The sequence below is a fragment of the Hemitrygon akajei genome, chromosome 20 (genome assembly GCF_048418815.1).
Source record: "Hemitrygon akajei chromosome 20, sHemAka1.3, whole genome shotgun sequence".
NCBI lineage: Eukaryota > Metazoa > Chordata > Chondrichthyes > Myliobatiformes > Dasyatidae > Hemitrygon > Hemitrygon akajei.
Genome location: NC_133143.1, coordinates 53,378,695 through 53,384,694, shown reverse-complemented (window position 1 = coordinate 53,384,694; position 6,000 = coordinate 53,378,695).

Genomic DNA, 6,000 nt, shown 5'->3' with positions numbered 1-6,000 from the left:
CCGTACTTGTATTTGTGAAGTGTTGTATTGTAAATACATTGGCTGCCATGGTATGTTCGGGGAGGGCGGGTGAGGGGAGTTTTGGTGAGGGGTAAGATATAAAAGCAAAACGGAGGAAAATGTAACGCATTACATATTCTGTATTGTGTCATTCCTTCAATACAAATTAAATTAAAAAAAAGAAAAAATTTTCATTAAGGAGCAAATAGGAAACTCAATGCAGCATTTTTAAACGATGTATTATAATATTACAATATAGATGGAGAACTCTGTGATTATTAATCAATTGGAAAAAGGTCCTTTAGCCAAAAATGTTTGAGAATCATTAAGTGAATTCACAAGAAACAATTTCTCTTACCAATCCTTAACAGGGAAAAAAAGAAAAAAGAATCTTGTATAGAAGTGATTTTAAATTCTAATCTTCTTTCTCTATCCAAAACTCAAATGTCAAGGGTCTTTCCACAGACGGATACAATAATACTGATTAATTCTCCAAATAATTATTATCAGATTCAAAAGACAGAAGGATTCCTGGACCATGATGTGCTGGTCCCGCACTGAGCTGGGGCCGTGGCCTGCAACTAACAGGCTTTTGGATCGGCTGCAGTGATGACTGTCTTCACAGCTGTGGACTCCTTCAATTCCGAATGTTATTGGCTTACTTTTATTGTTTGCTGGATTTGTTTTCTTTTCTGCGCATTGGGTGTTTGATTGTTTCCTTTTTTAATGGGTTCTATCGGGTTTCTTTGTTTTGCGGTTGCCTGTGAAGATATAAACCTCAAGGTTGTATTAGTATACATACTTAGATAATCCATGTACTTTGAACTTTGAACTGCCTCTTCAAGATAGTATCATGGAATCCTTAAAGCCCACCTTAGAGTAGATGCGTCTTTGGTTTAACATCCCATCCAAAAGATGGCACCTCCAAATGTGCAGCTCTCTCAGTACTGCCAAGGTTTCTCCAGAATGGTCTTCATCCCACAATCTTCTGACTCACCAAGCCGCAGCTGAAAATGCAGGATTACTGCTTGAAACTCATACTGTTGATGTCTCCTCGTACCTCAGCCTAAGAGTTACGATCCAGTAATCTTGCGTGGTAGCTAAATGGCTAGTTACAGTGCCACCAATCACTGATCGAGGCTCAAATCTCACCGCTAGCTGTAAGGAGTTTGTACATTCTCTCCATGACCTGTGGGTTTCCTCTGGGTGCTGCGGTTTCCTCCCACAGTTCAAAGATGTACGGTTAGGGTTAGTGTGCTGTGGGCACATTATGTTGATGCTAGAAGCATGGCGCCACCTGCAGGCTGCCAACATAATCCTCACTGATTTGATATGATGCCAACGATGCATTTCACTGTATGTTTTGATATACGTGTGTCCCCCGCTTTACGCCACTTCGATTTACAAAAGACCTATATTGGTAACCTGTTTTTGCATTACAAAGAGGATTTTTGCTTTTACGAAAATTTTTCCCATATAAATTACTGGTTCTTCGCTTTACACCATTTCGGCTTAAGAAGGGTTTCATAGGAATGCTCTACCTTTGTAAAGGGGGGGACGCCTGTACTTGTGACAAATAAAGCTAATCTTTTAATCTGAATAGTTTATTGAATCATCTCATATTAATCTTAAGAAGGTTTTATGCTATTTGCTAACGATCCTTTCCTAGAATTTAGGGGGAAATTGTTCCCACTGCATTCATGGATGAATTAACAATGTCATTTAATGTCAAGTCAAGTCAAGTCAAGTCACTTTTTATTGTCATTTCGACCATAACTGCTGGTACAGTGCATATTAAAAATGAGACAATGTTTTTCAGGACCATGGTTTACATGACACAGTACAAAAACTAGACTGAACTACGTAATTTAAAAAAACACAGAGAAAGCTATACTAGACTACAGACCTACACTGAACTGCATAAAGTGCACAAAAACAGTACCGGCATTACAATAAATAATAAACAGGACAGTAGGGCAAGGTGTCAGTCCAGGCTTCGGGTATTGAGGAGTCTGATAGCTTGGGGGAAGAAACTGTTACAGAGTCTGGTCGTAAGAGCCCGAACGCTTTGGAGCCTTTTTCCAGATGACAGGAGGGAGAAGAGATTGTATGACGGGTGCATGGGGTCCTTCATAATGCTGTTTCCTTTGTGGATGCAGCGTGTAGTGTAAATGTCCGTGATGGCAGGAAGAGAGACCCCGATGATCTTCTCAGCTGCACTATCCGCTGCAGGGTCTTGCGATCCGAGATGGTACAATTTCCAAACCAGGCAGTGATGCAGTTGCTCAGGACGCTCTCAATACAACCCCTGTAGAATGTGATGAGGATGGGGTGTGGGAGATGGACCTTCCTCAGCCTTCGCAAAAAGTAGAGACGCTGCTGGGCTTTCTTTGCTATGGAGCTGGTGTTGAGGGACCAGGTGAGATTCTCCGTCAGGTAAACACCAAGAAATTTGGTGCTCTTTACGATCTCTACCGAAGAGCCGTCGATGTTCAGCGGGGAGTGGTCGCTCCGTGCCCTCCTGAAGTCAACAACCATCTCTTTTGTTTTGTTCACATTCAGAGACAGGTTGTTGGCTCTGCACCAGTCCGTTAGCTGCTGCACCTCCCCTCTGTGAGCTGACTCATCGTTCTTGCTGATGAGACCCACCACGGTCGTGTCATCGGTGAACTTGATGATATGGTTCGAGCTGTGTGTTGCAGCACAGTCGTGCGTCAGCAGAGTGAACAGCAGTGGACTGAGCATGCAACCCTGGGGAGCACCCGTGCTCAGTGTGATGGTGTTGGAGATGCTGCTCCCGATCCGGACTGACTGAGATCTCCCAGTCAGGAAGTCTAGGATCCAGTTGCAGAGGGAGGTGTTCAGGCCCAGTAGGCTCAGCTTTCCAATCAGTTTCTGAGGGACGATTGTGTTGAATGCTGAACTGAAGTCTATGAACAGCATCCGAACGTATGTGTCTTTTTTGTCCAGGTGGGTGAGGGCCAGGTGGAGGGTGGTGGCAATGGCGTCATCTGTTGAGCGGTTGGGACGGTATGCAAACTGCAGGGGGTCCAGTGAGGGGGGCAGCAGGGTCTTGAGATGCCTCATGACGAGCCTCTCGAAACACTTCATGATGATGGATGTAAGTGCAATGGGACGGTAGTCATTTAGGCAGGACACTGAACACTTCTTCGGCACAGGGACGATAGTGGTGGCCTGGAAGCACGTTGGAATGGTGGCACTGCTCAGGGAGATGTTGAAGATGTCAGTGAGAACATCTGCTAGCTGGTCTGCACATCCTCTGAGCACTCTACCAGGGATGTTGTCTAGTCCAGCAGCCTTCCATGGGTTGATCCTGCACAGGGTTCTTCTCATGTCGGCCACGGAGAGACACAGCACCTGGTCATTCGCAGGAGGGGTGGACTTCCTCGCTGCCACGTCATTTTTCGCCTCAAACCGGGCATAGAAGTTATTCAGCGCATCTGGGAGGGAGGCATCACCTGCACAGTCAGATGATGTTGTCTTGTAATTGGTGATGTCCTGGATGCCCTTCCACATGCGCCGCGTGTCGCCGCTGTCCTGGAAGTGACTGTGGATTCTCTGGGCATTTGCACGCTTTGCCCCTCTGATGGCTTGGGACAGTTTGGCCCTTGCTGTTGTTAGAGCTGCCTTGTCGCCTGCTCAGCTTTAACAACAACAAGGATACAAACTGTTCTGATCCTTTCCTAGAATTTAGGGGGAGATTGTTCCCACTGCATTCATGGATGAATTAACAATGTCATTTAATGTCATCACCTTTTGTCCACCTTCACAGCCAGATTCAGCACAAATCACATCATCAAGCTTGCTGATGATTCTACAATGGTTGACCTTATCAGCAACAAAGATGAGTTGGCACACAGAGAGGAGGCAGGGGGGCTCGTCAAATGGTGTGAGAACAATAACCTGAGTCTCAGTGTGGAGAAGACAAAGGAGGTGATTGTGGACTTCAGGAAGGCACAGGCTGGCCGCTCTCCATTCCACATCAATGGCTCTGCTGTGGAGAGAGTGAAGAGCACAAGGTTACTTGGTGTGCACATAACAGGATGATCTGACCTGGACCCACAACACCTCCTCATAAGTAAGAAGGCACAGCAGCGTCTACACTTTCTGAGAGGATTGAAGCCTGCAAGGCGTCCTGACAAAGGGTCTCGGCCCGAAACGTTGACAGCGCTTCTCCCTATAGATGCTGCCTGGCCTGCTGTGTTCCACCAGCATTTTGTGTGTGTTGTTTGAATTTCCAGCATCTGCAGATTTCCTCGTGTTTGCGCAAGGAAAAATCTTTGATGTGTTTCTCCCAACTTGGATGAGCACTTGGAGGGAGTAAAGAACGGAGGATAGACCCTGCGTGGAACCTAGAATTTATACGATGGAACTCCAGGCATTCGGATAACTAATTTTTAATGGCTGAGACATTAGGTGCACTCCATTCAAGCATATTGATGCCCATTCAAAATAATTTTTATAAAGTGCAAAATTTAAGATATACTTTAATTTAAAATTCATCTTCTATATATTTAAATCCCTCTATGGACTTTCCCCTTTCCATTTCTGTCCACTTGCATTTTCACAACCCCCTGAGATCACTGGCTCCTCGAAATTTGGGCTCAGGAATTTCTAAACTTGATTGGTCTACAATCAGTAACTGTATCTTCAACCATCGAAACCAGGAGTTTCCAAACTTTTTTCATGCCGTGGACCAATATCATTAAGCAAGGGATCTGTGGACTCCAGGTTGGGAACCCTTGATCTAAACCATAAGCTCTTCAATTCCTTCTTTAAACCTACCTCTACCTCTTTATTTAATAATCAGCCTTCCCAGTGACTTCGGTGCAATAGCTTAAAATAAAACAAAACCTGAGTTTAAAGGTAATTAAATTTAAAACAAGTTGATCGTTCTACTTCGTTGTAAACAATTTTCCACAGTAAATTTTGTTTCTGCAGAGGTAATATCGCATCATGTTCAATTCAATATTTTCATACATAAAACGTGATAGGCTGACCCACACTGACCCTTATCATGTGCAGTCACTGACATACTGACATAATGTATGAAACACATGAAAAAAATTGCAGGACTAAGGGCATAGAGGGAGAGAATAGGATCAATTGATCAATCCTTCAAAGAGCTGGCCTGATTATGTCAGCTGAATGACCTCCCTCAGTGCTATACACCCAGGTACCTTTGATATCCAATAAAGTGGCCACTGAGTGTACTTCCATGGTTTTCTGCTGTTGTAGCCCATCCACTTCAAGGTTCGACTTGTCGTGTGTTAGGAGATGCTCTTCTGCACACCACTGTTGTAACGTGTGGTTATCTGAGTTACTGTTGCCTTCCTGTCAGCTTGGACTAGTCTGGCCATTCTCCTCTGACCTCTCTCATTAACAAGGCATTTTCACCCACAGAATTGCCACTGGATGCTTTTTTTTTTGTTTTTCGCATCATTCTATGTAAACTCTAGAGACTGTTGTGTGTGAACACCTCAGGAGATCAGCAACCCCCGAGATTGTCAAACCATCCCATCTAGCACCAACAATCATTCCATGGTCAAAGTCACTTAGGTCACATCTCTTCCCCATTTTGATGTTTGGTCTGAAGAGCAAATGAACGTCTTGACCATGTCTGCATGTTTTTATCATTGAATTACTGCCACAGGATTGGCTGATTAGATATTAGCATTAACGAGCAAGTGTACAGGTGTACCTACTGAAGTGGGCATTGAGTATAAGATTTTATTATGTGATATTTTGGATTTGAGAAAGTCATATCCTAACTTGACATTTTCTCATTACGAATGATTGTCTGTTAATCAGCATGCTTCCTACAATGATATAATTCTTTATCAGTTCACCCAATGTAAAAATCATGCAATCTTCAAAATTAGGGCAAAGTCCTTTTTTTTTTAAAGACTATGATGTGGAGATCGCTGATACACCCCAAATAGACGCCTCAGTGAGTCTGAGCCATGGGGGTCATCACAC